Source organism: Vanessa tameamea, chromosome 15, assembly GCF_037043105.1.
Source record: "Vanessa tameamea isolate UH-Manoa-2023 chromosome 15, ilVanTame1 primary haplotype, whole genome shotgun sequence".
Lineage (NCBI taxonomy): Eukaryota > Metazoa > Arthropoda > Insecta > Lepidoptera > Nymphalidae > Vanessa > Vanessa tameamea.
This window is the reverse complement of record NC_087323.1, coordinates 11670716-11685942: the sequence shown is the minus strand read 5'-3', so window position 1 is coordinate 11685942 and position 15227 is coordinate 11670716. Positions and strand designations below refer to the sequence as shown.

General features: G+C 31.7%; 1 protein-coding gene and 1 pseudogene across 1 annotated transcript in view; one reads left to right on the top strand and one right to left on the bottom strand.

Moving 5' to 3' along the window:
- The window catches only part of Dop2r (Dopamine 2-like receptor), a 287869-nt gene extending 275148 nt beyond the window's left edge, over positions 1-12721 (bottom strand). The window contains exon 1 of the mRNA XM_064217146.1: positions 12563-12721. The gene's annotated coding sequence lies outside the window, so the exon portion shown is untranslated. The remainder of the gene's footprint in view (positions 1-12562) is intronic.
- A 1425-nt stretch (positions 12722-14146) lies between these two features.
- On the top strand, positions 14147-14265 carry LOC113400216 (U2 spliceosomal RNA; annotated as a pseudogene).
- Positions 14266-15227: the final 962 nt, after the last annotated feature.

Below are 15227 nucleotides of genomic sequence, written 5' to 3'. Positions count from 1 at the left end.
TCAGAACTTTAGGGTCTGTATATCTAGCCAGTAGACTAACGGGGTAGTCAAACTACAATATGTTCAAAAATACGCATCTCAGACGAAGAAGTACCGACAAAAGAAACTCAGCGGGATTGAATATTTTTTTGGCATCGATAATTTAGTTTACAATAAAATAAATTATTATATTGTTACTTGAAATTACTTTAACCGTTACTATTATACTACTGATTTTAGTAACAACTATTTATCCTATATTTTTATACTAAGCGTCATGGTTATAATTATGTCCTAGGATTGAGTAGTTGAAGATTATTTAATCCACTAGGAACATCACTTTTATTGAACCTTTTTTCAAAGAATTGCTATATAAATTTCCAATTAAGCTTACAGCTTGTGCCAGCAGCCCAAGGATTAGGGTCGAACCTACCTTTTTTACATCACCAGGCAACCCTTAAGCCGTTGAGGCTTAAATACATACATACAATAATTATTAAAATCAAAAGCAGTCGTGATCGAGAAACTTAACAAAACTCTCAAACACACAATATCCCCGTTTTGTTTCGCGTTGTAAAAAAACAGTTTCTATAAAAGTTTACTTTTTAATATTTAAAGGGATCTATCTATAGTTATACCTTTCGGTAAACTATCGTTTACTTTGTGTTTCATAAAATTCAATTGGTTAATTCATATTCTAAACACCAATGAGAACTGATAGTAACGTCGTCTATATTCTATTTCAAGATTTTCAACAATTATTAAAAATCAAATTCTATAAAAGCCAACTATAGTCGCTATCAATAAACATAAATTAGCATTCACAATTGTTTTGGAATTTATTTCAGAAGTTATATAAAGAAATATTACGTTATTATTTTTCCAATTGAATTTATTATTACAGCTTTCGAAACTTAGTAGGTACCTCTACGTATTATAATGAACCAATTTTTGTCGTAAGTCTTTTATTTATAAAAAAATATCTATTCATATAAAATTGCTTTTTTAATGTTTAATCCACAGTTATTTTTTCGCCATCTGGTAAGCCAGTCTACCTATTGTCAACCGAAACAAAATGACCAAAAACACGATCATTAGATCGAATTTGGAATGGCGATAGCTTACAACTCGGATTAAGATTTTAAGTTAAGATTTGGAGAAACAATTTACATTAAATTGCAAAATACAAGATGCGATCGAAAACGTGGGCAGAGCAGCTCATTATTTTATCTAGTTCCTGAAATATCTATTTAAACTCAACAACTTATGTCACAGACTGTACCTAATTGCCAAAGTTCCAACATCAATCCAATTATTTTAACGATGTTTCATTCGAATTACGATTTGAATTACAATTGTAATCGATTGCGTGGTGTACGATGTTGACGCTCATTATTATTCACTGGTCTGTAATTCGAATTTCAAAGTTTCTTTACGTTTCAAGTATATTGTATGTTATACTATAAGCTTTATTTGAAAATATAACGTTAAATAGAACTGCTAGGATTAGGTCACGTTTTATATATTTTGAGAAACTGTCGCTCCTGTTCAACTTAAAATAGTTGCAGTCGCGTTTTAAGAGATATTTTTTGCGTATTTGGTGTAATTTATATATATATTTGTGTGCAACTATATTTGAAGAATAAAATAAAAAAATTGTTACTGACTCAACTTGTAAGATTAGCAGATTGAAGTGACCGAGGGCTGGTCACGTATGTCGAATGACCGATAGCCATCAGCTGGAGTCGAGAGGCGACCGTGGGTTTGTTAATGGTACGGGAATCGACCGGATGAAGGGTGGAGAACTGGACGAGAAGCTTCATTGCATTGTTGGAGAGGCCTATCTTCAAAATTAACTTTAATATCAATGACCCGAAATGGTCCAGTGGATAAAACACGTCGTTACCTGAGGTCCGTGGGTTGAAATCCATACCAACGTTTTTAAATCTTCATTTGCTTAACTTGCGTCTAATTTCGCCACATTATACTTTGTTAATATTCTCTAAATCTTCATATTAAGTAAATACTTTTAGTGACATAAATATTTTTTATTTAACTTAGATTTCAACAACTTTGAGAGTGAAATAGAGGCAATTACTTTAAATCGAAAATCTATGATAAAATACTTGAATACAAATAATTTCCTATAACGCTAATTAAAGAGCGCCATTATACAAATTTAAGACCAGCAATTAATAAAGATATTACTTAAATAAAATAAAATTATGACCTAATAAGACTGTCATAATAAATTTGTTTTAATTTATTAATAAAAGGACCCGCGGGAATATGGTTAAAATATCATTTGTATTTAAAATTAAATGGAATGGGCAATAAAACGTAGCATTTAAATTTCAGGGCCAAAAAGATAGATACAAAAAGATAAATCCGAATATGTCCGTCACAGAACATTTTTACATTACATTAACAGCCTGTAAATTTCCCACAGCTGGGTTACGGCTTCCTCTCGTATTCCATCAAGCGGTTGCATTGAGGATGTGGCAGATTCTCATTCGCTACGTGCAGGTTTCCTTACGATTTTTTTCTTCACCACGTGATGAATTTTACTATATACTACTAAACATAGAAATATATGTATATAATATGCCTCAATCGTTCATCCGATTAAGTTAAACTTGACAATTGCGTTAAGTTTAATGCTTTAATAGTATTAGATAATTCGTATCACCTACACTAAGTTCTAATGAGTCTTCATTGGGAGTTACCATTAATATAAAGTTATATTACTATTTAATGTTATTATTCCGACAGTCCCAATACGAATATAAGTACAAATTTAACTAACATACAGTCGTTGTCCACATATATATAAAACTATTCCCCTATTATTTAAACTAACCCTATGTAACTCTTCAATCATACATGATATATTTACAAGAAATAATATTTATCCTAGAAAATCCCAGACGTCCCAAAATTGCAAGATAATTTCTCAAAAATATATATATTTTCCATAATTATCCAAACAATATGGTATCCAGGGTATCTAGATATACCGTACAAAACGCTCCAATACGATAAAAGTTTAAGAAAAAAGATTTTATCCCAGAAAATCCATAATCATGGTTACATTACAAAACCAACGTAAAATTAATCGGATAATTATTTATTTATACAAATATTTAAAACGGCGTTACAGCACAGCAACAGATAGATTATAATCTAACGGTATTTACAATTTTACGGTGACATATATAACCCATAAATAACGTATCTATAGTAAATGCTTATGACGTCATAACAATTGCTTGGATTGTGTGTCTTATATACTGACCCTGAAAGTAGTAATAGCATTAGGGGCCTGGGAAGTAAAAAGATACAACCCATTACAGGCTTGTAGGTTTATTTGAGCAGAGGTGACAATGGCTGAAACGTGAACCTTAACCAAAGATTATAGGGTTCAAATCCAAAAAACACCATTAAGTTACTACTTACTTCGTAGTAGGTATCACCCGATCATCATATATTCTACCGCCAAATATTTATGCGGAGTACTGCTGTGTTCCGGTTTACAGGGCAAGTCAGTGAGCATATAGGCATAAGGGCGATAACATCTCATTTCCAAAGGTCGCATTGACGATGCCAAGAATCGTTTAAATGTCTTACGATGTCGATGTCTTTTGTAGTGGTGATCGCTTCCCATCAAATGGCCCATTTGCTGGTCCGCCTATTTTTGCATATAAAAAAATGATTTCATGTGATTATTATTTCTCGTGCGATAAAAACATCGCGAGGAACCCTACATGTATCAAATGAAATTCAGCGGCTTGTCTATTGTTCTTGTTTTGTAAATCAAACACAACATATTATAAAATCGTCCTACGAATACGTAGGAATATGAATACATATATAAGCCCCTATTATATATATATATAATATCTATCCCCGATTAGCTAAAGAATTAAGGAAAGGATTGTCAGCTGGTTTTCACCTGGACAAAGTGTGATTCGGAGAGAGACTAATAAGATTAATTAGAAAAGTTTAGGAGTCTAATTCGTTATGGTTTTGTGTGATGAATGTGGAATATATCAAATAAAAAACCTAACTGCGTCGTATATATTATTACGATATGAACGTTTAATGTAAAGATTATTTACTTCTTACTGGTGGGTCTCCCGCGAAACATCCCGTTTATTTAAAATATTTTTTTTGAATTTCGAAACCTATGACAGGTTTTGTTTTTATTTAATTTCATTGTAAACTGCAAGTCACTCATCTAAATTTGACGCCAAAATAATGAAACTTCTTTTAAATGAAACTTTTAATATCAAATAGTATACATTAGTTCGGTTTGTCGAAAACAATTTACTTTAATTTTGTTTACGTTTTTCATTTTTTTCTTAAAAGTTCATAACGCCGCTCTAACCGGCCAGTAAGATTTCAAAGAAATTCTTTGTTAGCTCGTAACAATTTTCTGCACATCTACGTCTGGAGCTCATCGAAATGAGACCATAACCGATTTTTGATGTGCAGCCATCGTCCCATAATCACTGGGACAAAAATCGGCTTACGCTATTAACATATAAGATTACATCCGAGAGAAGTCGGAACGGCTGCCTATATAATAATATATATGCCAATATAAATGTAAAAACTCGAAAACATAAAAATTACAGGGGTTCATTAAATACTTCCAAATAAGCGTAAATGCCCAGCCATGGTCCGGCTATTAAAAGATTATTACGACATTTTAATTATTCACCCATCTTAAAACACACATTCCTTCCGAGCGATCCTCAATGCTTGGTTTTTGATTAAATTTTACGCACCCGACTTTCAGCATTCATGATGATTTTGTGACCTACTTCAGCCACGCTAGTTTTCATCAAGGATACTAGTGTGCACTAAAACAAACAATTCAATAAATTATGACAGTTTCCCGATACTATTTCGATCCACATTCGAATTACACACAAAAATAAAACTCATCGTAATCGTAGCTGAGGACCAAATCTACTTATTTATATCGATATTTATACGATCCCGATTATATGTCGATACAAATTCGATTCGGATCGCAGCTGGATCCTTGTGGTTATAGAATATAAAACAGCTGAACATCAACGATTACGTTTCCATTCGACTGCGATAAAGTGAAAATCTGTTAATAGAGTTGGCAACCAGGTGAAATTTCTAACTTCTCACTCTTGTAATCTGATTGGACAACAATCCGAAGCAACAGTAATGAGTTCAGCAGGATAAATTCTTTACGAGAGACAGACGAGTAAACTTTTTGTACTTTTACTATAAGCCTTTGAGCACGACCTCCGAGGAAGGTACAATCTACAAATCAGACATTCTACCGTTTAACAGGGATACTTAGTACTGTTGCGTTCCGGTTTCAAGGGTGAGTGAGCCAGTACAACCATGGGTACAAAGGACATAACGACATTGTCCATGTCCGCTTATTTATTATATAATAAAAATAATAAATAATAAAGGCTTTTGGAATATAAAACCATATAAATATGTTTGTTAAAATGCATAGATCTAGTGGGATTTAAACTTGGTCACAATGTGAATCAATTTTTTTTAATACGACTGTGTTTGTACATGCGTGACGTCATCGTAAATTTAATTCATATTTTGAATAATTAAATAATAAATCTTGAAATTGTAATTTTCAATTTCGAATCGCATGATTTAAACATGATTATGAAAAGCGTCATTTGGTCCTCAGTAATAACATCATTCGGGCAAAAAATAAAATCTGCAAAGATAAAACTCTCAAGTTATTACAACATTCTGTTACAAAGCAATTAGTTGGATGATTGATTATAATTTTTTAATTTATAATATTGTCTTGCTACGTTGTCTACGTTATACTTTAATTATTATTCGGTTAATATATTATTCGGTCGTTTTAAGAAGGTATTTTAAAAGGAATTTTCTCTTAATAAAAAAATATCATCGATACCTTAATATTCAAACATAATGAAAAGTTTTTAATATAGTAACTGAACTTATTGGTATCTAATGGGGTCACTGTTATAAGAATTCGTTTTGTTTACGGATCGTTGAATATACGAGGCGTAATTTGGATTAGACCTCCTTACAAAAACTAACCAAGTAATTTATCTCAAACAAGATATCTGTTATGTAATCAATGTATTTAAACTATGTATAATAAAAAGAATTACAAACCCAACAAGGTTCAAAAGAATCTTCTATATTATAAAGAGGCAAATTTTTGTTTATATATCGGAGGTAATCTTCGGAACTATTGATCTAATTCTAAAAAAAAATACTTATTCCTGAGTGCTGTGAGTATGAATCATATTTGTCATATAATTTTATTTACTAATAAATTGCACCCGTCCGAAGCCAGGCCGTGTAGCTAGTCGCCTTTAAGGACATACATATTGTCTTTAAGCCAAGATACCCCATTGTAAGGGGAAACACGTGTATCTCAACAGAAGGTCGAATTCCGATTTCGCCAAGCACGAGTGGTTCAAAGTCTTTTCAGTTAGTTGTGTTGTGATTAAACAATTATAGTCGAGATTCTTTAGTACACGTGAGCCTTAAACGAAGATTGACGTTTTAAATCTGGGCAAGTTTTCAAGTTTGTATAATCTCGTTGTAGATGGTAATGAATAACATCGTGAGGAAACCTGCCAAGTCGAATAAAATTCTTCATAAATAAAATCAAGATATACCTACTTTATTCAAGTAGGCTTTTACAATCACTTTTGAATCGTAATTTTACAAACTATTTAGTGAAGATACCTCCAATTCGGAATGTACACTTTTTATTTTTTATGATACAAGGTAGGTGGACGAGCAAATCGGCCACGTGATGGTATGTGGTCACCAACGCCCATAGACAATGGCACTGTAAGAAATATTAAACATTCCTTACATCGCCCTTGTGACTTTAGTTACACTGGTTCACTCACCCTTCAAACCGCACACAACAATGCTGGGTACTGCTGTTTGGCGGTAGATGAGTGGGTGTTACCTACCCAGACGGTCTAGCACAAAGCTCTACAACCAAGTAAATATACTACAAATCTGTCTCCGTATCAGGTATACGGTGCCAAGGGTATTTTGGACGAAGTTCTTTGACGCGGCTTACAGTAGAGTGTGAACTGGTAGAAATCGTCGAAATATGGAAGAAGCGTGAGGTCCCCTCCAGACGACTTTTCCTCTCTGTCTCCTATTATTACATACATTAACAGCCTGTAAATTTCCCACTGCTGGGCTAAGACCTCCTCTTCCTTTGAGAAGAAGGTTTTGGAGGATATTCCACCACGCTGCTCCAATGCGGGTTGATGGAATACACATGTGGCAGAATGTCATTACACACATGCAGGTTTCCTCACGATGTTTCCTTCACCGCCGAGCACGAGATGAATTATAAACACAAATTAAGCACATGAAAATTCAGGCAGACACTGGCTCACTCATCCTTGAATATTATATATATATATATATATAAATTATAATAAGTATTATTGTTTGGCGGTAGGATATACGATAGGTACATAGGTATACATGTGAAAAACAAATCACTTTTAACGGCCTGATTCATATGTTTTACTGCTAAAATTAGTATTTTTACGTTTCACTTAGAAAGGTGAGTTAGTATAACAGTCACAATGAACATAACATCTTAGTTTCGAGGTTTGAGGTGCATTAGTCATAAGAGTAATAATTAAATATTTCATAAAGTATCAATGTCTATGTGTTGTGGTGACCACTTTGCTTAAGATGGCATTTGCCAGTCAGACTACCTATATGACATAAACGTTAGACTGGCAGTGTGTAAAAAATCACTTAATGGTAAGTTATATTTTAGGTAATCGTAAACTACATCCCGGACTCGAATCCTGGGTTTATCAACTAAAAATATTTTCCTATCAAGAAACGATTATACAAATCGTTTAAGTTTGATGATATGGTAGTGTTACCATATCATTGCTATTCTTAAACTGATTTATTTATTCATTTAACATAACGACATCATTATCAATTTCGCATGTCATTCATCATCATCATTTTATAATCGCGTATATGTAAAAATATATTATATAAATTATTATTATCTGTATAATATCACAGACGAGTATCTGTCTCTTTGTCTGTTAAACAATATAATGTCATATTTTTAATCAAGTAACATTGACAGATACTCGTGATGGCGGGAGAATTGATTCTCGGATATATTATTAACTGCGTATCGAGTAAAACATTATTTGTAATTCTCATGAAACTATTTAAGAAAAACAAATAAACATCGTTTGATTTCTGAGTTAAGACGAATTTCTCACACGTACAGCTGTGAGTTTCGAGTTTCTATGTTCTTTAATAGTTATTCACGAACATTAACGTACATATCTGACTGAATATATAGCTTTAAAAAAAAACTTATTAAATAGGCAAGAATAAATGAATGAATAAAAGTTCGTATCAGGTCGTTTCTGTACAGAACATAATATTAATTTAATACTGTTTGTAGTTTAGGTTATGTATTTTATCCGAGATCGAGAGTAAATCATTCACATAACAATCTTGTCGTTACTTCTCTGTAAAATTTACACTCCGAACCGGCTGTAGCTTTACATCCAATTAAGTGCCATAATATGTCGATTCAAAAGTGCTTACACGAGCCTATTTGAACAAAGAATTATATGTATTTCATTTTAATGTGTTTCGTGTTTAAATTTTTTCTTTTTAAATTTAGAGTTTGATTGTGATCAAACCTACGCCACAAAAACAAACTTAAAAAAGAAAAAAAACTTATGTATGTTTTGACAGCTGTGTGTGTAAATCAAAATGTTTGTGAGTTATCTATGAAATGACAGAACATGTTCTATTAGGTTTAGGTAAATGATATAACCGAGGGGTAATAATAACCTTCACTCCGATATTGTAATATTACATTGTTGTATAATTACCCAGATAATGTTGACTATTAATTTATTACGAAGTAAAACAATCCCCGTGAGCCTCTGTCAGTAAATTCGAGCTTATTCGATGTTCTTTAAAGAACAATTTCTGTGTAATGCCCTATTATTTTATTTAAAAAAATGTTTTTTTTTCCTAATAAATGTAATGTATGTATTTTTTTTAAATATTTAACGATTTTTCTTTAAATATAACTTATCGTATTTAAAGACATATCTAATTAGTAATCTCAGATTTTCATTTTATTAATCATCTAAAAAGCCTTTTTTCATCTAAGCTCTTTTGAGTCGGTGTTTTGCGAGATAAATTTAAAGTTCCCACATTAAACCACTGGCTTGGAATGTAGATTTTTTATGGCATTGTAACGGAGAAATGGGTCACCTAATGGTAAGTGGTGACCACTGACCTTAGACATATGAAACGGAGCCGTAAATTTTAACAATTTATTTGTGATTTTATATCCCTTGTGCCGGTAGTTACACTGGCTCATTCATCCTTTAACACGGAACCGGAATGTAACTATATTATATATTGCTGCTTGGCGTCCGGTCACCCACAAACGTTTGATAGTCCGCCGAAACCAACGGACGTCAGTACATCGAATCGAAGTTTTTGGTGCTAAAAAGTAAGTATTTACCTTTATTTAACTTGCTGTTTTGCTATTTTAATGTAAACAACTATAGGTACATGAATTATAGATTGAGTTTGTGCGTATATGTGAACTTGCAGCTGCGTAAAAACTAAGCCGCAAAAGTTTTGATATTGTTGTCATTTTAAGGGTTATATCTTTTTAAAGCATACGTTATGAAAGAGCCGTATGACTGGGCCTTGAAAGAACTCTTTAATAACCGACTCTTTCATCTAACCTAACCTAACCTTACATTTTCATTTTTTAAATACAATAAAATAATAATTTTTCATATTTATAATAATTTATTTGCTTTAGATATTGTGTTATGGAAATGACAAGACCGTATACTTATGCGGGACCAAGTCAAAACACGACAAGCAATAATAGAAAAATGTCGTCTGCTGTCGTGACTGACAGTTTCGAAAAGAAAAAAATATGCTAATAGAAAGATATCCAAAATTATAATTAAGAAAATGATCACAAAACAGTCCAAAAAAATCCTAAATAGAAAATCATCTATTCACGAATATTAATTAAATACTGCATGATGACTCCGTCGTATTGGCTGAAGTAAAAAAAGGTTCGAAAACAAACTCCAAAACAAATAATTGTGTGATAATTGCGTGGTATGCAAAACAAAAATCATATGAAACTCGGTTTCTGTGCATATTGGTATGATTGGGCTCGTGAATCGTGTCGCTTAAAAGAATAATTTTATTTTTGCAAGACATGTTTCTAATTTTAAGAAAATTTAATTACGTATTCCAAATTCCTAAAATTAAGACATGATTAAATGATGTCTTAAATTTAAAGCGTTAGTTAGAATGATTTAAAATGACTGAGAGAATAGAAATTTTCTTAAAAATGTAATTTGTAGTATAGTTGCAATATGTTTTTAAAAATATTGTCAGGATTGTTTTTCAGTTTTTTAATAGCGTAATTATAGTTATTTTGCACAATCCTTACAATTATATTTTATAAAACAGACTGAATAATACTTTTAATGGCTCTTTCAACACAGATATGTTATGAAAGAGCCAAAAGACACTTGTTTTTTAAATGAATATATCGTCGTTTTTCCATAGTTTCGAAGGTTTTTTCGTATTAAATTATCTTCTATAATAAATAAATAATAATTGCAGAAATAAATCATCATTTTTTTTTTTTCATTGAAAGTAGACTTTTATGGTCCATTGAGTAAACTGGCTCTTTCATGTCTCTTCTCCACTATACGATGACTGGGTAGTACCTACCCGGACGGGTTTACACGAAACCCCACCAAGTACTTAGTAGTATTAGTACATTTTGCCTAGAAAAACTTGTACTTACTCTTTTCTAACATTGATATTACAAATAGTGTAATTAAATACAATTGTATTATTATTTATACTAAATGGAAATAAAACTAATTATTTTATTCACGTTGTCAGGAAAAAATTACTTTTTTTTAATTCTAGTGATATTTATTATTTCCAAAGAAAATGATATCTTAGGAATTATAATCATATACATCTTTCTCAACATGTTATACTGTAATAACTAAAATATTGGCAAATAATTAGTGACATGTCTGTAGAGGTCTTATATTTATGAATCAAAATCAATGTGAATATATAATATAACATAGTATGCTTTTAAAAGCACTTTTGAATCATCTCCACAACCACCGATTCGTAATTTATATTCTACCAAGAAGAACCAGCAAGAAAATCAGTAGTTTGTCAGTAACACTTGAAATACTAAAATTTACGTAATACATGCTTGACAATGAACAATTATTTAAAACATTTGTTTAAAAAATATCGTTACAATGACGTATTTTAATCGTATTAATTAATCATCTGTGCTAACTTCTGATTAGAACTGAAAATGAAAAACCATCTATGTTATAAAATAGTGACGGAAACCAAAAGACTCGAATAATATTTGCTTCAATGTTCCTGGGTCACGAGAAAAATATGTCACCACGAGCTTTCAGCATTTTTAGGAATATACGAATACGTTTTAAACTATCCTTAGCGTGAGCAACGTGAGTGGGTTTCAGGGCTATATTACTGAAATGTAAATATGCATTAGTTACGAAGATAAGTAATGAATAGTATTGCTAGATTGAAATAATAAAATAAATAATATGAAGCCATAAAAATAATATATTTATATATAATATATTTATTATGGACAACATCATTTGAAATGGTAAGTATTATTATTTTTAGTACAATGTGTATTAACCGTTTCTAAAATATAGGCTGTATGGATTATTGCCTTCGTTATAAAATGTTTTTTTTTTTTTTTTTAATTCATATGTTCACATACTTTTATATTATAATTTATTTCGTTTATCTTTATTTAATTAATATATATTATATAATTTTCTACTTGGTTTATACAAATGTAAAAAATAGGATATTGAAAAACAAAATATGTGTCCTTTTAAAGTTTAAGTTAAGTTATATTATTTTCAGAAAGGCTTCATATCTATGCGAAATATCTTAGCTGCAAAGGACAGAGACCTAATTACGAAAGAGGGTTTTTGAAGGAGGATTCGTCCAGGTGCTTACTAGGATCGCCCTTCATTTAAGCTATCTCTCTTAGATTGGTTTAAAACCATTTTATCACTTATGAGACACGATTATATTATATTATAGTTTATTCACCTTCAAATATTTGTTTTAAATTGTATTGTAACTTTTTATCTGTAAAAATTCGTATCTTTGCTAATTTTATATTTACAAGAAAGTAAAAAAAGTTTACGCTTGTGGAATATTGTAAATAATGTACATTAAATATTATACTTTAAAATACAATATAAGTCCTCTTGAATTTTAAAATATATTACATTATTTTGTACTCAATAAGATAATTTAAAGTAAATATTTACTATAAAATTGTTCTTTTCATTTTAAAAATTATGATAACGCCAAAAAAAGTAATTGAAAACAATTCATGTTCCAAACTCAAACTTTGAAAAAACAAATTCGAATCCTGCAAATATTTAAACTAAACTTATTAAACTACACTTACCATTTCATAAAACGTACACACACACTGACAGCACTTATAACACACACACTTAACTCCGTAATACTGACAGAATATAGAATTTAAATTTCGAATAAAATCGGTCGTATATCGCGCGCTTTTTAATAATCCCGAATAATTCGGGACGTTGCTAACAGTCGGTATATATCCGACTACTGAATTTTGAGTTACACACGCGTTTACCCAAGTTGGGACGCATGCGTACTACATAAAGATACTAGATATGCTATTAACGCCCTTATTTATATAGAGTTACGTGTTTTTATAGCTAAACGCGGTGTTATCCTTAAGTGGTTTACGGTACCTACATTTTCAGGTGTAAGAGTGGGCATTGAAAATTTTCGTATTTATGTTAATTCTCTATTATTTAGAAATTTGTTTGAAATTCATCATAATAGACCAAATCGAGAAGTGTTTAATTGTAAAATTTACGTGAAAAGTTTATTTAGATTACTAGAAAAGACAAAAATTAACAGTACAAAAAAATAATTGCTCTAATAAGAAGTAAATAAACTTTGAAGTTGAAGATATCCATCATTTTGTAAGTTTTCAATTTTATAATGAAATGCTTGTCGCGAGATTTTCTTAATTAATTTAGTATGTTTATACTCATATTTCTATCAAAAATATTAAAACAGGCAAGCAAAACGAAATGAGTTTACTAAATTTCGTGTATTTGCCGTTATCTATCGAGGAGTTCCCTCGTATAGAACCAACACTGAGTACAGTTGCCATGTCATAGAGAAACTTAGACAGGGTTATTAAAATTAAATTGTTGTACAAATTTTCGTGTCTGTACTGTTGACCGTTGAGGAGTTTCCTCGTCTGGAGCAATCGGGTCATACTTACAATAAAATTCTTGTTCCATCGGGACTGTATCAACATTTATAATTCCTGCGTATATAAGATTATATGTTTTCAATTCAGCTTGTAAGATTTGAACTACACAGTCATGGTAAGTTTAATAAAATTTTACAATATTTATTTATCAAACAAAAGTAACAAACAATATCGATAAAATCATAAAACATATTGAACAACATCAAATAACGACGACTTTTTTTTTATTAAAAAGTCGTCGTAGTTAAAACTATTTTTATGTCCGTGCAAATAATTTATAACAATTAAATTTTAATAACCTACTTATGAATATTTATTATTAATAAAATAATTTTTAATATAGGTGTAATTACTCCCTTTTTCACAACGACTACAAAACTCACTCACAAATTGTAACATTCCAAATTTAAATTTGTAATAAAATTACCTTATATTACATTAGCAGCCTGTAAATTTCCCACTGCTGGGCAAAGGCCTCCTTTCCCTTGAGGAGAAGGTTTAGAGCATATTCCAACACGCTGCTCCAATGCGGGTTGGTGGAATACACATGTGGCAGAATTTCGTTGTAATTAGACACATGCAGGTTTCCTCACGATGTTTTCCTTCACCGCAAAGCACGAGATGAATTATAAATACAAATTAAGCACATGAAAATTCAGTGGTGCCTGCCTGGGTTTGAACGCGAAATCATCGGTTAAGATGCACGCGTTCTAACCACTGGGCCATCTCGCTTCTCGGCCTTTTGGCTAAGATCAAAGTGTAGTATCTATTCTTTTCAGCTTAATATCTGTAATAAAATAAATACTTTGAAATAACATAAGGAGTGATGTCTATTTCGAACGATTTGGCACTTAATTGGCTGTTTCGAGCAACATCATCAGACAGTTCTCATGTCTCACTACTTGGTGGTGGGCTTTGTGCAAGCCCATCTGTGTAGGTACCACCCACTCATCAGATATTCTACCGCCAAATAACAGTACTCTGTATTGTTGTGTTTCGGTTAGAAGGGTGAGCGAGCCAGTGTAATCACAGACACAAGGGACATCTTAGTTCCCGAGGTTGGTGGCGCATAGGTGATGTAGGGAATGGTTAATATTTCTTACAGCGCCTTTGTCTATGGGCGGTGGTGATCACTTATCATCAGGTGACCCGTATGCTCGTCCGCCAACCAATGCCATAAAAAAAATGTTACTGTGTATCATAATAAAAACACTCTCATCATTTTTTCGTAACGCGCTAAAAGATTTACAACTCCAAAAAAATATATCTCATAAAAGTGGACACTTACGAGCACTTGATTCTTGTATGAAATTAAAGGTAATTCTGCGTGAAATTACCGAATACGGTATTCACTTTTTGTGGATTATGCTAAAGGTTATATATTCATATAGTCTGTAACGACGACACGGAAACATTTATAGCCGAATTAACGAGCAGCTAAAAATTGGTAAAGATAATTGTGTCCACCTGATGTTATTGGAGTTCTTACACCAAAAGTGTACTTTGATATCACGACGATGTCGACCCAGCCTATTGGGTACATTATATTATAATTACCAGAGTAACTAATTTATACTATGCTACTTATACTTATATATTACATTACATTAGCAGCCTGTAAGTTTCCCACTGCTGGGCTAAAGCCTCCTCTCCCTTTGAGGAAAGGTTTGAAGCATATTCCACCACGCTGCTCCAATGCGGGTTCGTGGAATACACATGTGGCAGAATTTCGTTGAAATTAGACACATGTAGGTTTCCTCACGATGTTTTTCTTCACCGCCGAGCACGAGATGAATTATAAACACAA